The following is a 22807-nucleotide window of genomic DNA, read 5'->3' as shown; positions in this document are numbered from 1 at the left end:
TTTTTCCTATATCATCCTCCTTCTCTGACTAGTGAAAAAAATAAATACAAATGTTCTTAACAGCCACAAGACCAAAACATTAGGAGTGGAACCCTTTAAAAGTAAAAACGTTTTAAATTTAAATAACTCATTTTATTTTGGTCTGCTTATTGTATAACAAAGAAATGTACTCCTTACTAAATTCATTAGACAATTTGTAAATGTAATTTGTTCCAAAAGGAGTTCTAGTTCGACCGTTTTTAATATTTTAAAAGTAATAAATGTGATGGGTTAAGGTCACAGCACAGGTTCCATGTATTAAGGCATGGTGCTTTTTATCATCTGACGCAAACATTTGTCTGATTATGCAAATATTACTCTCCATGATAAAGCCGATGCATATCACTTTCAAAAAACTAAGTAGCACCAATCAAGATGCCTAAACTACTCTTTTTTTACTGAAGTTGTTTAACATTGCCATTTAGCTGATAAGATTGTACAATCTCAACTTTAAAATCTACACTGAGAGAAACAGACACACAGCATGGACTAGTGAGGAGGAGAGAGGGAGGGAGGGAGGGAGGGAGAGAGAGACAGAGAGCCATGACCTTAGACCCCAAGAAGACTTGAGATCACATTTCCACTTTTTGACACACACGCTAGTTGTGAGACCATGGGAAAGCCACACAATCTCTCAGTGCCTAGGAAACTTTCTAAGACTGGGAGTGGGGGAAAAAAGGATGAAACTACCCTCAGAGAGGGAGCTTTTTCACCTTGAAATTCTCTATTCAGAGTCAAAAGGCACTAAAGCTAGGATCTTTTCATTATGATCAATCAAAATGAGTTTACCTTGTATTTCTGAATGAATAGAATCACTTTTTTAAAAATTAATTTATTTTCAGTTTTCAACATTCATTTCCATAAGATTTTGAGTTCCAAATTTTCTCCCCATCTCTCCTCTCCCCTCACCCCAAGACACTGTGCATTCTGATTACCCCTTCCCCCAATCTGCCCTCCCTTCTATCACACCCCTCCCTTCTCTTATCCCCATCTTCTCTCTTTTCTTGTAAGGCAAGATAGATTTCCATACTCCATTACCTGTATTTCTTATTTCTCAGTTGTATGCAAAAACAATTCTCAACATTCCTTCCTAAAACTTTGAGTTCCAGCTTCTATCCCTTCCTCCCTCCCCACCCATCCTCACTGAGAAGACAAGCAATCCCATACAGGCTGTATATGTGTAGTTATGCAAAAGACTTCCATAATAGTCATGTTGTGTAAGACTAGCTATATTTCCCTCCATCCTATCCTGCCCCCATTTATTCTATTCTCTTTTGACCTTGTCCCTCCCCAAGAGTGTTTACTTCTAATTACTCCCTCCACCCATTGCCCTGCCTTCTATCATCCCTTTCACCCCACTTGTCCCCTTCTCCCCTACCTTCCTGTAGTGTAAGATAGATTTTCATACCAAATTGAGTGTGCATGTAATTACCTCCTTAAGCCAAATGTGATGAGAGTAAGCTTCACTTCTTCCCTCTCACCTTCCCCCCTTCCCCCTCCATTGAAAAAGTTTTTTCTTGCCTCTTCTATGAGAGATAATTTGTCCCATTCCATTTCTCCCTTTCTCCTCCCAATATATTCCTCTCTCACCCCTTAATTTTATTTTTTTAGATATGTGTGTGTGTGTGTGTGTATAATCCCTCCAACTACCCAAATACTGAGAAAAGTTTCAAGAATTACAAACATTATCTTTCCATGTAGGAGTGTAAACAGTTCAACTTTAGTAACTCCCTTATGATTTCTCTTTTCTGTTTACCTTTTCATGCTTCTCTTGATTCTTGTGTTTGAAAGTCAAATTTTCTATTCAGCTCTGGTCTTTTCATGAAGAATGCTTGAAAGTCATCTATTTCACTGAAAGACCACTTTTTCCCCTGAAGTATTACGCTCAGTTTTGTTGGGTAGGTGACTCTTGGTTTTAATCCTAGTTCCTTTGACTTCTAGAATATCATATTCCAAGCCTTTTGATCCCTTAATGTAGAAGTTGCTAGATATTGTGTTATCTTGATTGTATTTCCACAATCCTCGAATTGTTTCTTTCTGGCTGCTTGCAATATTTTCTCCCTGACTTGAGAACTCTGGAATTTGGCTACAATAATCCTCGGAGCTTTTTTTTTCAGATCTCTTTCAGGAGGTGATTGGTGGATTCTTTCAATATTTATTTTACCCTCTAGTTCTAGAATATCAGGATAGTTTTCCTTGATAATTTCATGAAAGATGATGTCTAGGCTCTTTTTTTTGATCGTGGTTTTCAGGTAATTCCATAATTTTTAAATTGTCTCTCCTAGTTCTATTTTTCAGGTCAGTTGTTTTTCCAGTGAGATATTTCACAATGTCTTCTATTTTTTCATTGTTTTGGTTTTGTTTTGTAGTTTCTTGGTTTCTCATAAAGTCATTAGCTTCCATCTGCTCCATTCTAATTTTTAAAGAACTATTTTCTTCAGTGACCATTTGAACCTCCTTTTCCATTTGGCTAATTCTGCTCTTTAAAGAATTCTTCTCCTTTTTGGCTTTTTGGACCTCTTTCGCCATTTGGGTTAGTCTATTTTTAAAGGTGTTATTTTCTTCAGCATATTTTTGGGTCTCCTTTAGCAAGCTGTTGACTGGTTTTTCACGATTTTCTTGCAGCTCTCTCATTTCTCTTCCCGATTTTTCCTCCACCTCTCTTACTTGATTTTCAAAATTCTTTTACAACTCTTCCATGGCCTCAGACCATTGTATACTTTTTTGGAAGTTTTGGATGCAGAAGCCTTGACTTTTATGTCTTCCTTTGATGGTATGCTTTGTTCTTCCTCATCCAAAAGGATAGAAGAAAATACCTGTTCAGCAAGAAAGTAACCTTCTATAGTCTTATTTTTTTTTCCCTTTTTTGGGCATTTTCCCAGCCAGTTACTTGACTTTTGAGTCCTTTGTCAAGTGGAGGATATACTTCAGGGACCTGTAAGTTCTCGGTTCCTCCAAGGTGGCACAATCATAAGAGAGGAGTTTACTCCTCTCTTGTCCTGCACTCTGGTCTGGGAGCAACCACAAGCTTTTCTGCCCATGATCTGCAAGTAGAATTCCCTTTCCAGAGCCTCCACCAGGTCTACCAAGCCAGTGCTCCTCCTCACCCCAGGATTGCCACTCAGGACTGAAACCCAGCTCAGTCACTCAATTCCCCCAGGGTCTTTAGGCCGAGGGCTCCAAAAATGGATGCTGCCACCATAGTGGCTGCCGCCACCCTGGAACTGGAGCTAGGGCCAGACCAGTTCCCTTCTCACTCAGGTGAAAGAGCTTTCTCACTGACCTTTGAAGCTGTCTTTGGAATTTGTGGGCTAAGAAATCTGGGAACCACAGCTACTCCCCGTGATTCCACACCCTGAAGCCTGCTCCAGTCCTGTCAGTGCTGCAAGGCTAAGGCTGGGCTGCTCTCAGTGGGTTGCGCTCTGCTCGGAGCTTAGTGTGATGGACCTTTCTGTCAGCCTTCCAGGCTGTCTTGGGCAGGAAATCTCTTTCACTCTGTTGGTCTGTGGCTTCTGCTGCTCTAGAATTGGTGTAGAGTCATTTTTTACAGGTATTTTATGGGCTATGGGGGGAGAGCTTCTACATGTCCGTCCTTCTACTCCGCCATCTTGGCTCCGCCCCCCAGAATCACTTTTCCCACCCCATGAGTGGGAATGGCACTCAGGCTAAAGACTGAGACTGGATGGAGAGAAAGAAGAGGAATGACTGGAAGAGATAATTAAAAGTCATGAGTAATGATGCTGCAAAGACTGAAGAAGAGGGCCTAGGATAGAACTATGGGCTACACTAACAGTAACAATGGGGGCATGTTAAATCAGCAGAGACTGGGGAGGAGCAGTGCAACAAGCAGGAGAAACAGGACATAGTTTTCTCTGCAAACCCAGAGAATGAAAGAGAGTGGTCAGCAACATCAAATGCTGCAGAGACACTGGGAAGGAGGCCTGAGAAGAAGTCAACTCAAAAGTTGCTTTCATTTTAGAAAAGCAGATCTAAGAACCTGCGCAGCAGGCCCTCCTGTGTATGCCAGGGTCCTGGCTGATACAGACCTAGCGTAGAAAGATGGCTGAGAAACGGAACAGAGCCTTAATAGGGATAGCAGGACCTAATCATACTTAGACTGCCTCTTTACAGGGTTTCAGTCAAGTGTTTGAGTGCTATTATGTAAATGGGCTGTTATTATTATGCTTCCTCATTAACACTGTGTGCTCCAATACTTCTCCTTAGATTCAGGCCATGCTTCCTCACTGGGCCACGGTCATGTCACTCTTCCTCACACAAGTCCTCCAGAGAGACCTTCCTCTGGCCTTTGTTTGTATATGTGTAGGTACCAGTGCAGGCTATCCTTCTGGAATTTCATCTTTTTACTATGTGACTGGCCTGCCTCCTTTCCAATCACACATATGGCTAATACTTCTTATACTACATCTTGAAAATCCCAGGTAACATCCTACAAGTCTATTATACTTGTGTCGTCATGCATCTTTCCACTGTCTTTTGGGTTCTCTGAAGACTGCCTCATACTTTACAGTTGTTTTGTTTTCATTGTTGTTCTTATCCTTCGTTCTTGAAAAGGCCTAAAACATCATCACCAAGATAAAATGAAGTTTCAATGTGCCCAACTGTGGCTGATCGGACCAATATGAGCTCAGAATGCTCTACTACAGGTTGGGCACAGATAGCCTAATATTTGGGGTGGATACTCCAAATTTGCACATCCTACGTTTACTTTGTGCTGTCTCAATTCTGCCTTGCTCATAGAGCGCAGTGCCCTTTCTGATGTGGGCACGCCACGCTGAATGGTCCTGTGCCAGTGTCTCCCATGTTGCACAGTCAAATCCAAAGTTCTTGAGAGAGACTTTGAGAGTGTCCTTGTATGGCTTCTTCTGACCACCATGTGATCGCCTGCCCCATGTGAGTTCTCCATAAAATAATCTTTTTGGCAAGCATACCTTTTGCATTCAAACAACATGTCCAGCCCATCGGAGTTGTGCTTTCTGAAACTTCGCATTCAAACTTCACATTCAAACTTCACTTCACAGTTACGTACCAAATGGAAAACACTAAAGCTTAAAAAAAGATGAGGTTTGTCTGGGAGCCTCCTGGAATTAATGAAAGTGATGTCTAATTTTCCACATGCAAACAAAGCTCCTTTCTTCTTAATCCAATTCTAAAGGAAGCTCACTGCTCATATGCAGAGCCAATCCAAGGTATAGTTGCTGGAGGTCAAACTTAATGAATTGTCTATATAACTATATTTCAGAGTCTGGATAATAGGATTTTTCATCCATTTGGCTTTTCCTGTGTGGATTGTCAGGCCAAAGCTCTTAAACGGTCATGAACTAAGGCCCTGTATTATTGCAAAGCTTATTCAATGAGCACAAGAGCAAAAATAAACCTGAACACCTGGAAGACCTCACAATCTAGAGGAAATTTCACTCCAATTTGGATTCTGTATTCTATGACAGGAGTCTCCAAGTTTTATGCCTAATTTGATACTGGTAATCAGAAAACCAAGGTACATTTCTGTGGCTGCCTCTATCAAAAAAACCTATATAATCTTGACCACATGCATAGGAGACAACTTATTGGAAAGCAACTTTTAAAAAATCAAAACACATAACAAGATCTTGTAGCCTCCACATTTCTCAAATTGTGTTACTGCAAAGATGTGGTCTACTGCAGAAAATGGTTTATGTAAGTATATCTATACACAACTCATATTTTCATCCAGGACATCTTTGCTTGAAGATTTTACAGAAATGGAAAGTAGCCACATGAATTGAATATGAGTTACTAATGTCCTCCTGTTTATTTTTTTTTGGGGGGGGGGGGAGGAGAGTAACAATGTCATTCATTTTTTTCACAATTATTTGATGTTTTCCCCTCACTGAAGTATCTCAAAAATCAGCCTTGATGCTTTCTAAATTGTATTACCTCAAGCACAGTTTCTTACGTATGTCCTTGGTCTAACATCCAGTTGTTCTTCTCAGTTCCATGTTCCTAAATGACATTTCTGTCTTTTCATACAACAGCCTGGGTACTGAGGAGTTATGAATTCAAATATGATAGTTCTACTGTCGTTAGTGGCTAGAATGGATTGTTACGGAAACACTCGTGAATTATTCCCACTTTTTCTATGTATTTCAAGGGTTCTTACCCTGGGGTCTGTGCATTAATTTCAGGAAGGTACATTAATATGGAAGGGAAAAATTACATCTGTATTTCAATATAATTGCTTTCCTTTGTAATCCTATGCAAAGTTTTTTTGCATCTAAAACTTGATTCTGAGGAGGAAGCCAAAGGCTTCACCAAACTGTGAAATGGGTGAATTATACAATAAGGTTAAGAAGCACTGGAAACGTTGTCCTCCATCCAGTTTCATCTGTAAAAGCTCTTGGGATGATCTGGTCATTAGTTATTATTACTATGAAAGACTTAAATAATCCTCACTGTACCAATGTCTTAATAAAACAACATAAAAAGACTGAATAATGATAACTGACATTTATATAACACTTTAAGGTTTACAAAGTATTTTGTACATACTAACTTATTGGGTCCTTACAATGCATTGTGAGGTAGGTCCTCCAGGTATGACTATCTTCATGTTACAGGTGAGGAAGAAGGTTCAGGTTCAGAAACTTGCCCACAGTCAATACTGGGAGTAAAGTGTCAAAGGTAGGACATGAATTTGGATCCCAATTTACTTTACGGTCAACACTCATTTCATTATGTTATCTTTTCATATGATTGCTACATTTATCATTTAGCAATTTTTTAATATTTCAAATATTCTGATACAGTTCTAGAGTACACAAAAAATACTATGAAAACAACAGAATGTTCACTCTTGATTTGAAAGTCAGTTATGATAGAAATACCATGCTTCAGATTTAGAGCTGTAAATGGCAGAGCCAGACAGTGATCAAAAACAACTCAGCTAGTTGAATTGTTCCATATCACACTATTTTACTAGAAAGTCCTCAGTGATGAATCCCAGCAAACCAAACCTTCCCCTCCAACCTCCTTCTCTTTCCACTTTCTCACCTCCACCCCCACCTCCCATCAAGTCATACCCTCCCTTCATTGTTAGAAGAGAATCCAACTCAGCCCTTATCTTGGCTGTGAATAATTACTACTCAGAGTAATAGTTGTAATAGCAGCTCCTCAGTCTCACTTCCTGGGCCAACACTGGTCCTGAATCCTGTGATAGAGGCATTCTTCTCTTTTCTGCAGCTACCTGATTGGAGCTAAGCGTACAGTCAAAAGCACACCAACCAACCTGAAGATTGTGCATCAACTTTTACTACTAGACATGGGGCACCTTCCACCCCAAGAGGTACATGGAAGATAAAAAGTACCTGTATGCCACATGATGGAAAGAGCTGGAAAGCAATGAATTAGAATGTAATTCTAGCACGGAAAAGGTCTCAGGGTGATTCACTCCTAAGTGAAAGGCTGTTCCGTGACCACTGGCTGCACTGCAAAGCCTGGCGACCTTACAAAATATACACCCTTAACTGCAAGGGTAAAAGGATGTATTTCCCTTAGCACAACCCATCACCACTACTAAAAAGAAGATTCAAAGTTAAAGAAAAATTTCATGAGATAACAGTCATTAAGGATATATCACAGTGGTTACTCTTCCTTCTACTTTCAAAGCACCACACTTGGGACAGAGTGGCACTCTACAAGCTTAAAGGAGGCCTCCAACTTTTGTATTAAGCCACTCACCATTTAACAGAAAGTAAAAAGCGAGACTGTCAGCAGACTGTCAAAGGTCTGACATTCCTGACTGGATTACTGGCTGTGGAAGCCCAAGATTTGGGGGGAGGGAGGGTCAAAATGTATTCTCCAAAAGGAGCTGATATTCACTTGCTGCTTAGCCACCAAACTGTCCTACACAAATCATAAAGTCTTAAATTAGACATCCCAAAAGCTAATTACACGGTGACTTAAAAGGTTTTTTTAAATTTAAGTAGATTTTTTTAAAAAGTTTTTATTAAAAGATATATACCACTACTTTTTTCTTCTTTTTTCCTTCAAACTTTCCTTCATTAAACACAACACAAGTAGGAGCACTCAGAGGTTCAACGCTGTAGATGGGGCCAATGCAACACAAAGTAAAGAACGTAAATGCTTAAGAGGCAGGAATTTCCAAGTCCCACAGTTACATTAACTGAGCCACTCTGCACATAAATTAAGGCCCTTGCATTTAACAGCACATTACATAATCCAAACACAATGGAGACCTTAACTTTTCAATTTTCTGACTTTTCAATTCTCAAGCTTAACTGTTACATTAAAGACATCTTTGGCAGAGAAGACCTTTACATTTTAACAAGTTATCAAATATAGCAGCATGCCAGGTACATCTGAGAGATGGCCATGTAAAATAAGACAAGAATTGGCTTTCGCTCAGTGCAAACAGCAAAGCTTCATTTCTGGGAGAAAGGTCGTTACAAAAATACACCAAATATATTGGATTATTACCCATCAGCAATACTTACCAAGTTACAGAAAAGCCCACTTTCCTTCAGCTCTCTGGTCCCCCTGTCACAGAAAAATGAGAGAAAAAATTAGGCTGCAGCACAGACTCCTGATATGAAAGCCACAGTTTGAGGCTTAATGAGCAGCGCCTGATGTGGAGAAGAAAAACATGCAACAAAACTTTAAAACTTCCTTCTTTCTAATTCATTAAGAAAAATCAAATAAGCAGTGGAGTGTTTCTTTATCCCAGAAAGCACTAAGGAAAAGAATATGGCTTATGCCCCTTTAGTCAGATAAAACAAATAAAAACATACGAGTGCACCCAGCCTCATCTCCAACTAGTGACCCTGCTTGTGCCTTTATGATTTAAAAGAAAACTATTAAAACAGCACAGGTAAATCTAAGCTGACGCTCGCTCTCCTCTAATCTTCTGAATATACAAGATGGGAACTGACTTTTATCAGTATTTGCATGCAACTAATTTAAGATTTTAAAATCTGTAACATGATGAATTAAAGACAGATTCCAAGTTCACGCACGCACACACACACACACGCACGCACACACACATGCACACACACGCGCACGCACACACACGCACACGCACGCACACACAGACACACACGCACACACACGCACACATACACAGATGCGCACACACGCACACACACACGCACACACGCACATACACACATGCACACACACGCGCACGCACGCACACACACACGCACACACGCACACACAGACACACACGCACACACGCACGCACACATACACGCACACACGCACACACACATGCACACACGCGCACGCACACACGCACACACAGACACACACATACACAGACGCGCACACACACGCACACATACACACACGCACACACAGACACGCACACGCACAGACACACACACGCACGCACACATACACACACGCACACACACACGTACACAGACACGCACACACACACACGCACACGCACACACATGCACACACACGCACACATACACACGCACACAGACACACACACTCACACACACGCACACGCACACACACAGACACACACACGCACACACACACGCACACACATGCACACACACGCACTCACACACACGCACACATACACACGCACACACGCACTCACACACACGCACACATGCACACACAGACACACACACTCACGCACACTCACACACACGCACACAGACACACACACGCACACGCACACACACGCACACACATGCACACACACGCACTCACACACACGCACACATACACACGCACACGCACTCACACTCACGCACACACGCACACATACACACACACGCACACACACGCACACACAAGCACACGCACACACACACAATTTAAACCTCTTCAGTGTCTCATTTTTCATTTCTGAAATTGAAGCAAACAACAGCCTTTCCTTCAGCCACGTCCCTCGTGAGCAGCCCAGCCAGAAGAAAACTCGGGATGTGTGAATCGCTGCCTCTCTGCTCTCAGGCTGTGAACTTGTTTTTTCCACTTCCAGCTCCTACAAGTTGCGCTAATTTTGTGCGGCTCTTCGGGCCCTTTACGCCGCGCTGATGTCAAGGGCAGAGAGAGCCGCCTTTAAGTCCATCAGCAAGAAGTACCTTTCGTTTCGCCCTAATTTTCTAACCTAAAATACACATTTTTCTTGAATGCACTTTATACAAATTCAAGGGTATCTTCGTTAAAAGTTATCTTTCTGACGATCTGTTAATACTAAATTACTTAAATCTTCTACACTGGAGGCGCCAACCGTGGCTGCCCCAGCACTCCTTAAAACCAGATTAAAACGTAATTGGGACACATTTAGCAAATAACTAAAAATACAACACAACATAGAGAATATTATGTTTGACAACTACATCAATATGCAGCCCTGAGGGCTCCCGTTCTTATTGGAGTTGGACACCACTGGGGTACACCACACTCCCAGACTGTACGCAAAGTCCTTCAGTGATGTTCCCCTAAAGAACAGCGCATCTGGAGGATGTGTACTAATTGTCTTTATTATTTAAGAATAGTCAAAAAATTGTAATTAAAATAGCCATTTCCAAAGAAACAGCAATCATTCCCTGCTCAAAGTCATCTATTTTATCATTCCATTCCATTTTAACTTTTTTATCAGCCCTTTTTAAAGTTTTCAGACCTTCTAAGAAAGATACAGACAGCTATAATCTGGGAGTTTTAAATAGGGATGGACCCCGTGTTTGGACCAACTGTTGGTTAACTGATGTTTGCTATAAACATGATAACAACCTTCATCATCATCATCACCATCACATCTCTGGAGTGCATTCACAAATGTTGTCTCATCTGATACTCCCAACAACCCCAAGAAGGGAGGTAGGATGATTACATCCATTTTACAAATGAGGAAACTGAGGCAGAGAGCAGCCAGATGCCTTGCCCAGGGTCACACAGCCATTAAGTGGCTGAAACAAAAGCATCTCCGAGAAGGCAGATGTGATCAAACAGAACAACGGACAACAAACTGGATTGGGAACGTACATGAGAAGCTTCAGAGTTGACTCCAAGGTTATAAGACCTGAACTCAGGTCTTCTGACTCCAAGCTCTAGTCTCTGTCTTAAGAGGGGCTATGGAAGCGGCTCTTTTTGTGGTGGCAAAGAAATGGAAACTGAGGAAATGCCCATCAATTGGGAAATGACTGAACAAGTTGTGGTGTATGAATCTAACAGAAAACTATTGTGCTTTAAGAATTGATGAACAGGAGGATTTCAGGGAAAATCTGGAAAGACTTATATGAACTGATGCTCAGTGAAGTGAGCAGAATCAGGAGAACACTGGACACAGTAACAGTAACACCGTGTGATGGCCAACTTTCATAGACTTGGCTCTTCTCAGCCATGCAAGCATCTAAGACAACTTCAAAGGACTCAAGATGGAAAATGCTATCCACATCTAGAGAAAGAACTATGGCGTCTGAATGCAGAGTGAAGCACGCTATTTTTACTTTGGGAGGGTTTTCTTTTGTGGTTTTTCCCTTTTGTTCTGTTTCTTTCACAACATGACTAACATGGAAATATGTTTAACATGATTACACATGAACTTATATCAGACTGCTTGCTGTCTTGGGTGGAAGGGAGAGAAGAAGAAATTGGGATTCAGAATCTTATAAAAAATGAATGCTGAAAAAAAGGCAAGTGGAAAGGTCCACATCATTAGAAATATGAAGAGGGGTAGATCACTTTCACATGGGGTAGTGACATGAGAAAAAAGGCAAGGATTCATGAAAGACTTGGCACCTGAAATGGGTCTTGAAGGAAGGGAGGAACTTCAAAAAATAAACTTGGGGAGGTGGGACAGTATTCTAGGAATGAAATGGGACATGAGCAAAGCCTTGGAGATGAAAGAGAAAAGACTGAGAATCAGAGTAGTCCCACTGGCTTAAAACATTGAGTCCATGCGTGGAAATGGCATGGATATGGACAGAAGGTAGGGTAGGCCAGGTTGTGGAGGATCTTGAAGGCCAGAATCAGTAGTGTCTATCTTATTCCGTAGGCAAAAGGAAGACACTAAAAAAAAGTTTTGGGTAGAAGAACGATAATAAACAGTGCTACACTAGGAAAATTAATTGTGGTGAGTAATGTAAAAGGATTGGAGAGACTGTAAGAGTGAAAATATTACGGCTTAAACAGAAGCAGCTAGGAGAAGGCAGATGCAACCAAACACAGAAACAGACAACAAAGTGACTGGATTTGGGATGTACGTGAGGAAGCTTCCAAGCTGACTCCAAGGTTATAAGTTACAGAGGTAGTGCCAAGAGAAATCAACTCTCCAGAAGATTTAGGAGTGGCACGGGTGGGAGCAAAAGGAGGGAGAGAAATGATGGGGTTAGTTTTGAGGTCTTAGGGGGCTCCACTGAGAGGGAGATAATTCAACTGAAAGTTGGGAAAATGGGACCAGAGTTCTGGGAAGAGGGTGGAGTGGAGATAAAAATGTCCAAGTTGTCTGCATAAGGTTGATAACTGAAGCTTTAGGAATGACCAAACCATAAAGGGAGAGAATAAAGAGAAAAGATCAAGGATGGAAACTACAGTGACCCCGACATTTCAGGTCTAGGATGAAAATGAGAAAGCAGCAAAGGAAACCCAAAAAGTACATCTGAAAAGATGGGTGAGAAACTCGGAGGATCCTGAGGGCAACGTTTGGTATGAGGCAACATGACGCAGAGGAAGGAGTGCTGAACTTGGAGTGAGAGAACCCAGGCTCAAATCCAGACTCGACCACTTGATAGCTGGTGTAACCTTAAACAAGTTCCCCTTCATTTATAAATGTTCACTGAATGGTCTCTAAGGTCCCTTCCAAGTCTATATCCATTTTCCCATTATCCCAACATAACTCTAAGTGAAAAGTTGTATAGAATAAATGACACAAGGAAAACAGAGTCTATCTCCAACACATTTGGTCCCAGAATTAATCTTTTTTTTTTATTTCTATAATCCAATTTATTTGTCTCTTTGTAAGCTCAACTAGGATACACTAGGTGAAATTTCCTCTCATTGTGTAATAATGGTGGCACAGTGCATAGAATTTAGGGCAGAGAGTCAGAAAGATTCACCTTTCCAAATTCAACCCCTGTGTGACTCTGGGCAAGGCACTTCACCCTGTTTGCCTCAGTTTCCTCATCTGTAAAATGAGCTGGAGAAGGAAATGGCAAACCACTCCACCATCTTTGCCAAGAAAACCCCAAACAGGCTCATGAAGAGTGAGACACAAATGAAAATGACTGAACAACAAGTGTTATCATTATCCCCAATTTATAGTTAAGGAAACTGAACCAAGGCAACGTGTCCAGTATCAAAAGCCAGCAAGGGCCTAGAGCTGGACTGGAGTTCAGGTGCTCTTGACTCCAAGCCCAGAACAGAGTTAATCCTTAACTGAGGAAGAAGAATTATAGAATTTTAGAAGAAGCTTTTGGGATCATCCAATTCCTCTCCTTTATTTAAAACTCAGAAAGTTTTATGTGCCTTGCTCATTAAATGGCAGAACCAGAGGATCCACCCAAGGCCCCAGTCTGGAGTCTGGGCCTTTTCACTGTCCTTGCCCACTACTCTTTAAGAGAAGAGGGCATAAGCACCCGGGATCATCCTTCCATCATCACAAAGCAATCTCAAGTTGTGACATTCAAGAAGTTTTTATGAAATCTGAAAGGGAATCATGCCAGGGAACAAAGCAAACAGATGTTAAAAACAACAATATATCCAGTCATGGAAAACACCGAAGTGAAAACACGGCTTTAAAGACGGGCTTTTCCTGTAGATGGGGGAAAAGTGGGGACAAACTGTGAGAACTGAAAAAGGAGAAAAGCTTCATAGTTCATCTATATTTAAACAGGAAGACTGAGGGTCACATAAAATAATAAAAGCTTTTGGTCTAGCTGCCAAAGCACAGGACCTGCTCACTCACCTGCCTGAGGTCAGAGGGGCTAACTCCTGGCAGCCGTCCTCACTCCTCCTTCATTGCCTAGCTCTGGACAGACCGGGCCTCCCTCACTCCTCACCTGGCCCTCAGAGGACCCGGGACTTCCTCTAAGAGTCAGCTCTGGGACACTCTGCCAGGAAGCCTTTCCTGGTCCGCCAAGTGGTTGCTTACTTATTCTGCACTTCCTCGATGGCATAAATGCTTTCATTTCCCCACTCCCAACTCTGCCCCACAGCCACACCATAGCCGAGCCACAAGTCCTTTAAGGGCAGGGGCTGTGTAAGTGTTTGCTGGATTTGGGACAGTAAAGGAGTATTTAAATGTAATTACTCATCCCAGATTGTTGTCCATGACTCTTCATGGCCTCATTTGGGGTTTTCTTGGCAAAGATACTGGAGCTGTTTGCCATTTCCTTCTCCAGCTCATCTAACAGATGAGGAAACTGAGGCTAACAGGGTGAAGTGACTTGCCCAGGGTCACACAGCTAGTGTCTGAGGTCAGATTCAAACTCAGGAAGATGAATCTTCCTGACTCCGAGCCTGGCTCTCTGTCTCTAGGCATCCCTCATTGCCCAGTCCAAGATGACTATGCCACTAATCCCAAGATAGGGGCCCTAACCAGGCAGCTGGTGATGGGAGCAGGACTTGGATTCTTGGGGTCTCTCTCTTCCTCTCCTTCTTCCCTGCTCTATCCTTACCTTTAGCTCCTTCCTTTCCTCTTCCCCTGTCAGTATTGATTACTGAACTGACACCACGACAGGAGGATTTAGGAAAATTCTGTCCTAGGTCTCCCAAAAGTAGAGAGGGTTGGGGATGGACACACACACACACACACACACACACACACACACACACACACACACACACACACACACACGTGCATTAGGGGAAGTGAAGGAAGGAAAGGCTTGTGGAGGTAAAGTTTGAATTCTTGGTTATGGGATGACCCAGGAAGGCATCAGCTAGGCGGAGAGGTAGATAGAGTGCTGGGTCTGGAGCCAAGACAACTCATCTTCTTGAACAAGTCTGCCTCAATTTCCTCATCTGTCAAATTACCTGGGGAAGGGAATGACAAACCATGTCAGCAGCTTTACCAAGAAAATCTTAAATGTTTCACTGAGTCAGATATGAATGAAATGAATGAACAAAAAATCTTCCATCTGACCTTGCTGAAAGTCTAGATTTTATGGCTCAAAGCACCACATACACACACATGAACACTTTCTACTCTCTCTTTCCTCTCCCCAAATACCTACAATAGCTAAGATACATAGGCTTATTTTCCTAAACTACAGCTGTTGGAAAACTACATCTAGAATACATGAGCTTATTCTAAATATCCATTCCTTTCAGTGATGAATACGGCAACCCATGGTCTCACTTCCCCAAACTGGCAAAAAATATTCATGATTAATCCACTTCACTTCCCAATCATGGCTCTCACGAACATTTATTTATTCAGCATCTCAGTCAGGTGAAAGGACCTGCACTAGATGCCAGGGATACAAAGAACCAAGCAGAGGCTCATTTCTGCGGAGGGCATGGTTAGGAGGAGGGGGGTCTCCAGCCCGTTTAAATGAAGTCAGGGTATCTTGAGGAAATGCTGGAGGAGGGAACATTCAGACAGGCTTCTGGCAGCAGGTGGCAAGGATTCTAAGAGGTGAAGGAGAAGACACACATTGCAAGCCCCACAGACGGGCACTGGACAGGAGACAGAATGTCAAGTTATTGCCTCAGTAGCAAGCAGGGCAGCCAGACTGGAACATAGATCACGTGGAGGAGAGTAATAGGAAATAGATTTGAAAAAGTGGGCTGGAGCCAGACTGTAGGGGGTTATATGGCAGGCTGAGGGCTGCCACTGAAGGCTGTTGAGTGGGGATCACATGGTCAGACTTGTATCTCAGGAAGATTACTCTGAAAGGCGTGTGGCAGCTGAAGGAAGGTAGAGGTGAAGGCCTGAATTCAAATAGTGGCCTTGTGAGCGGACAGCAGGGGACCCAGGCAAGGAATGCTGTAGGTTAGACTTGGCAAATGAAAATGGGAGAGATATGGGAAAGGGGAGAGTTGAGGAAGGTCAACAGGAGTTATCAGCGTACAGCAGCCAAAAAGCAGGATTCTACTTTGTCAGACATTAAGAAAAGCCAAATGGCCAATAAAAAGACTGACTGTCCCAAGGGCCTTTGCCCCAGTCAGACCACATCGGCACACTTCGAGAAGGACCAGGACAAACGGGCAAGAGTGAACAAGAGCCTCCGAGAGGAAAGAGGCACTCAAGCTCACGGCAGAGAAGAAATGGACAAAAGAGCAGGAGAAGGGGCGGCCCAAGGGGGCACCGGATGCTTCCTACAAGTATTCCTAAAAGAGATCGGACTTGCTCTCACCAAGTCAGAACCAGGAGCAATGGGGGACGCTGGCAAAGAGGACAACGCAGACTTGATGTCAGGCATTATAACCATCCACAAGTGGTATGGCCTTCCTTAGGAGGAAACAGTTTCTCCGTCAAGAGATAGCAGCAATCAGCAGCACCCTTGTTAGGCAGGAGGAAATCTATCTCCAGGACATGCTAGCCAAGGGGGCAATTGTGGGGGCCCCTTTCACATCTCCAGATTCTACAGTGACCCCAGTGGTGACAGAAGGACACATGTAGCTCCACAAGAAGGGTGAGATGAGGAAGATTAAGGGGAAAGGTAATGGGTTCCATTACATACATAGCAAAACTTTCATCTTTTGATAGGTATTAATCTTCTAAAAAACCAGGTAATTCACTATTTCACAGGAGCAATATACACTGAGAAAAATGTTTTATAAAGTTGAAAATGTCATATAAATGTCAGTGAATTGTGAAGATTGAAGACATTGAGGTATCTTAAATAAGCATGAACTTTTAATTGATAATAATTGGATCTGACTAGATTATTTAAGCCAAACTAATTTAAAATTATCCAATGACACTACGAACTTCATAAACTAGAGCTGAATAGGAAATAGAGTAGCAGGAGATAAACTCTTAAATAAGAGACACAATTACAATTCACAGGTTGCCCCCAAACTTTCAAAGCTGAAGATCTCAATGTTTTCTCCAAGCCCAAAGTAGCAATGTTCACTGGACATTTGGGTCTACCTCTTCTACCTCAAGTTATAATGAGCTGGAAATGCCTAAAACGTCAGCAGCTTCAGAAGCAGATACACAAATACGCATGAGGCATAATGTATAGGAGAGAAGAGCCACAAAAATGGAAGCCCATCCAATCATTAGAAAACTTGAAGAGCCTTTGCTTTGGTCGGTCCTTGTCCATCTGGCTCTGTGCACCTCCTCAAACCTTGCTCCCACTCACTGTGTCACCTCAATTCCTTCATCTGTAAATGAAGGCATGGGACTCGCTACCTCTAAGGTCCTGTCCTTGGCCTCTTCATGGTGCTGCACGTTTCCGCTGGATACCCAATTCCAAACCTCGCATCCTTCCCGGTCCCTTCCCCCTTCCCCCCCCCCCCCCCCCCCCGCCCAAGCCCATTCTCCTCACTTCCTTCTTCCGTTGGCCTTAGGTCCCTCTTTCCTTTAAGAAGCAGCTCAAAAACCATCTTCTGCAGGAAGCCTTTCCTGATCCCATTGCCCAGAGCTGTCCAAACTGCCTTCTCTTTAATACCTCTGTATGCACTTGTTTATTCACTTTACATTTATGTAAAGTACACGTCCTTGTGTTTCTACCATTAGAATATGAGCTCCTTCAAGGGGGGTTGTTTCATTCTTTATCTCTGTATCTCAGCCCATAACATGACATTTAATATACCCACTCTCTGTGACCCCATTTGGAGTTGTCTTGGCAGAGACACTGGAGAGATTTGTCATTTCCTTCTTCAGCTCACTGATGAGGAAACTGAGGCAAATGGGGTGAAGTGACTTGCCCACGGTCACAAGTTAGTTAGGGTCTGAGGCCAGATTGGAGAACTCAGGAAGGTGAATCCTCCTGACCCCAGGCCCAGAGCTTTATGCAATGTGTCACCTAGCTGCCCCTCAATACTTATTGACTCTACCTTTGGCACTGCTATCATCACAGCCACATCCTGGCTCCCCACCTGGGCTGTGGAGAACTGTCTAAAGCATTTCTGCACCCATGGCCCTCTAACACTGTATTATATACATGTTAGTCAATCAACAAGCATTTATTCTTTGAGCCCGAGTTCAAACTGGGCCTCAAACACTTGCGATGTGACCCTCAGTGAGGCATTTGTTTGTTGTGACAATAAAATCAGATACCATCTGTAAAGGGCTCTAAGCACTCCATAAACGCTCCCTATTATTTACTAAGCACTCACTACATGCCAGGCACTGTACTGAAGATACCAAGAAAGGCACAACTCGTCAGGCTTGGGCGCATTCTGGTAAAACCAGGGCCTGGGACTGGGGAATCTCTCTGGAGCTCAGGAGGGCTAAGCTGACCAGCCGTCCTCACTAACAGGTTTGCTCCCACAGAGATCAGAGTGGGATCAGACCTTGAGTAGCCTGGGAGTCTTTAAAATAAGTAAGCAAACAAATAAGTGTTCTGAAATAAATAGCTAAAGAAATAGCCTCCAAGAGGGACAAGGGGAGGCCTCTTGCGGGAGGCAGGAATGATGATTTCTCAAGTGAATGGATGCACCACAACCAAAACAACAAAATAAAATGATTTAGTTTTAAAAATGACAGCTGGTAGAGACAGACAAACCCAATGATTGTGTTAGACCCCCAGACCTGTGGCCTCTACACCATCTAGCGTTCATTTCAGTTCAGATGAAGATAAAAACAGGAGGTGGCGTCTGCCCTCCGTGAGCTTACTTCTACTGGGAGGATGCCCTGTGTGCATACATACGAGGGAAACTGAGGGGGAGTAAGAACTGGAAAGGTGGGAATGAGAGCGGAGCCCTCAGCACTGAGCCTTGGGGGAAGCCAAGAATTCTGAGAACTGAGAGGAGGCAGGAGGCAAGAAATGTTAGGTCCCAGTCTGGGAAGTTTGTAAAGGCAGGGTGGTGAGAAGCCCCAGCTCCTAGGCACTCACAGTGTGGAATGGGGCTGGAGAGGGACGAGAGTGCCAACTTGGAGAGGGAATTTCCATTTTCTCCTAAGGGCAACAGGAAGCTAAAGAAGTCTTTTGCACCTGAAAATGGGAAGAGGCCCACTAAGTAAAAAACAGAACAAACAGGTCACTGGATCTTCATTCATTTAAGTATTAGATGTTGCGGACCTGAGTTGTGGAAGGATTTCTGCTGGTGCTTGAGATGGTCAGCTTGGACACAAGAAGACTTCTTGCTTCATCATTCTCAGGCTCTCACAGCTCTCAAGCTACAAACATTCCTATGTCGTCATCATCACAACCACAACTTCTTAATTACAGATCAGAATCTGTAAATCACCCTGCATCCCCTGACAGCACAGCTCCTAGTTTAATAACAATTGGACCAAACTCTTGCCACCAATAACAAAGAAACAAGTGAGGTGCCAGTGAGGCGCTACAGAGGGATCGGGGCTTATCTGGGTGTCCTGGGATTTAATCGAGGGCCTCCTATGAACACTAATGGGAGATCTGGGTGTGAAACAGCAGCAGGGGAGGAGACTCAACGCCCAGCGCAGCATTCACCAAAACTTACTTGGGAGTTGGGCTCCCACTATGGGATAATAGCCCCAAATTCTGGAGTCTCTGCAGCACATTCATGATCCAAACCATCACTAAGGACGGTCACTGAGAAACACCAAAGTAGGAAGCGTACAGGAAAAAGCTTCAGGCCTCACACATTTAAACATTTTTAAAAACCAAGCAGAAGAAACTAGTGACACAAAGACAATAAGAAATCCCCTCAATCACACAAAATTCAGTCGGATTCCAACCAAGCGAAAACAAAGCCGCACACTCCCAGAGCTTGGCGAGCCCAGCCTGAGCCAAAAGTCTGTCCAAAAACACAAGTGACAACCGGAACTCCTCCTCCCAGCACCAGGAGTGCACCGCAGCCCAGGCAAAGGAAGCCTTGGGCTCCGTGGCCAGCCCAGAGCACTCCACACGAGCGGGGAACCATCCCAGGCTGCTGAAAGCAGCCCCGACTACAGGAATCCAAAGCACAGCCCCTTCTGTGTCCATCTTGCCTTGTTTCTGGGCACAGAACCATCGCGTTCATCAGGCTGGAAAAGGAGCAGGTGCCTTTCAGGACACAGAAAGATGAGTGTCTCTCACACAAACACAAACACGGCGAGGAGGATGCTCTTCCACCTGAGGGGGCTTAAGAGACTCAAGGCTTTGCTGCGGGCCTACAAAACTCTAAGAACAGGCCTAGCATGTTTCTCATGCTGGGGAGGTGCAGGAGGAAAAAGGCCAAGACTTTATCCCAAATCTACATTTCAAAGGCTAAAAAAATTAACACCATTTATTCAGCTCAAGCAGGACTGGTGACTGCTTAATCCATTTCTAAAAGAAAAACGGAAAATTGTGATTTCAACCCAACAGAAAATTAGAATCTTCTCTGCCGACGGCAGATTCGGTTACACAGCACAAACAAAAAATAACCCTGAGTGAAGCCTCCAAACTCAGAAAATGTTTCTGAGTTTTCACATTAAAAACCACTCAGCATTTGTTTCAATATGCTAGGGTTTCCTGTCATTGCTTTCATTATCAAACGTTTCTTAAATTTGTATATGGAAAATGTTGCTGACAAATTCAAACAAACGCAGAAGAAATGGACTTTTTAAGGCCAAACAGAACAGAGAACAAGGGGCTAAAACCCCAAGTCTCAATTCCACTGATTAATGATGCTAAAACTGGAAAGTGAAAGTAATACAGATTCCCCAAAAAGGCTTGTTTGGTAGATGTTAATGTTAGCCTTTAAAACCAAAAACATGCTCTCTTAACAGAAGGCTGAAATCAGGGCTGCCATTAACCTTGGGAAAAAAATCCCAAGAGCATGGGGCTTTTTCCCGAAGTCTCTTCATCAGAGCAGCAGGGGGTCCCATTAGGCACCCTATTTTACTTCTACCTTATAAATAACATTAGCTGTGCGTTATTTCCATGGAAACCAAGCATAGCAAAGCCCACTTAAATGAATACCGGTTAAACGAATAAGTTTTCTTTTAGATAAGGTTTTCCTGCTCTGAACAAACGCTCCTGGGGCCGACTACAAAGTCTTCCGAAGTGAAATTTGAACACCGTCTCTTCGGTGCAAAGTCCTGCTAGGTAAGTATCTCTTCTATGCCTTACACTAAATACTCCCAGCAACATCACAACACCCTGCGCTGGGGCCTCGCTGCGCACACCTCCCATTGACGGCTTCTCCATGCACTGGGCTGGAATAATTACCCCTAAGGGTTTAATTTAAAGTAATAAAAGCGAACAAATTCTGAGGTGAGGCTAGATCGCCTACCTGGTGGTGGCCTCACCTGTGCACCCGTCCAACTCCAACAGAGGAGCAGGAGCACCCCCCTGGCTCTCTAAACACTGGAACTTTTAACTCTAACAACAGAAAGTCAATAAAGCACCTCTGGTTTCCGAAAGCAAAGGAAAACTTCAGCACAAACGTGGTACAGCTGCTTAGATTCTAGGGTTCTGTCAGTCAAGTGAAGTACTCTCTAAGTCTCTGCTAAACGAGAATGAAGGTATGCCCATGGAGGAGGGGTGTCATAGGGAATCCAGTCTCTGTAACACAACTAGGGAGCTGACAACTTATCTTGCTCATTGGTACTGACCTCTATTAGCAGCCCATACTGCAAGAGCTAGCGACAGATCAGTGTTTTTAACACAAAATATAATTAATGCTACAGTAACTGGCATCCTTCTTAGTCATTTCAAATAGGCAAAAGATTGAATTGCAGGAAAACCACATTTTCTTTAGTATTAATTAAGCCCTCAATAACTCAGTGGGGTCTCTCTCCAACATCTATATATAGTTGACCATAGCATATTAAATAAATGCGATGACCAGAAACAGTATCTGCCTTAAAAGTTGATGGTTCAGCAACTTTTACCAACCATTATTAAGTTTACTGTTTAATGAGAAGCTGATCATTTCCCACATATACTTTAAATACATCAACATACGTCTGCACTGGGTGTTTTTGAGAACAAGTTAATATACGTACACATTGAGAGAACAAAGGCTTTCAACCAAATGAATGCTCATTCACCTACCGAATGTTCCCGTGTTCTCCATAACCCAAACAGCGAATTCAACGTCCAGCTTTGGAATTGAAGCCCAGCATTGCCACCAACAGAAACGCCCCTGCTAATGTCCGAACCTCACATTTCCTTAGCATAACAGCATAGGAGAAAATTTACTAAAAACTTTTACAAAACTTGGGAAAAGAATGGCTGTAAAGTATTCTCCTGTCACAAAATACCAATGAAATGTAAATTTTCCATACATGATAAACATGGCACTATCAGCACAGACTCAAGGCTTTCTAACTTAGTTACTAAGGGGAGAAAATTATACTAAGCTTCTGCTATCAAATTAAAACCAGGCTCATGGATGCAACAAGACAGAAGAGTCTTCTGGACTTCTCCCAACCTTTAGGTTAGGTGGACACAATTAACTCCCGTCCCGTCCTCTAAAAGCCAACGAACTGGTGCCTGACCCAGAAGAGTCAGCAGGTCACAGCTCAGAGTGGAATCAGAAACCTGTTCTTCTCAGCTTCACCCTGATTCGAGGTGCAAAGTGGCTCCTCCAAATCCAAGCCATCATCGAACTTCTGATCAGACTCTTTGAACAGAGGTGCTAACCTCCTGGAAGGAGTCTTGAGCATCTCTGCAGAGGCCAACTTCTGGCTTTGGGACAGAACAAAAGACTGGAATTG

The 22807-nt window shown here is 43.0% G+C and overlaps 1 protein-coding gene across 20 annotated transcripts in view; it reads right to left on the bottom strand.

The window, feature by feature from the left end:
• Positions 1-22807, bottom strand: part of PHF21A (PHD finger protein 21A) — a 213343-nt gene that overhangs the window by 172193 nt on the left and 18343 nt on the right. For 18 of the 20 annotated variants that reach the window (XR_011968918.1, XM_072617697.1, XM_072617708.1 and 15 more), the window contains exon 4: positions 8550-8592. The gene's annotated coding sequence lies outside the window, so the exon portion shown is untranslated. Of the gene's footprint in view, positions 1-6604; positions 6698-8549; positions 8593-22807 lie in introns of all 20 variants that reach the window. The other 2 variants (XM_072617700.1, XM_072617705.1) reach the window with 1 other exon arrangement.

This window comes from Notamacropus eugenii, chromosome 6 (genome assembly GCF_028372415.1).
Source record: "Notamacropus eugenii isolate mMacEug1 chromosome 6, mMacEug1.pri_v2, whole genome shotgun sequence".
Taxonomy (NCBI): Eukaryota; Metazoa; Chordata; class Mammalia; order Diprotodontia; family Macropodidae; genus Notamacropus; species Notamacropus eugenii.
This window is presented reverse-complemented; position numbering and strand designations above follow the sequence as displayed.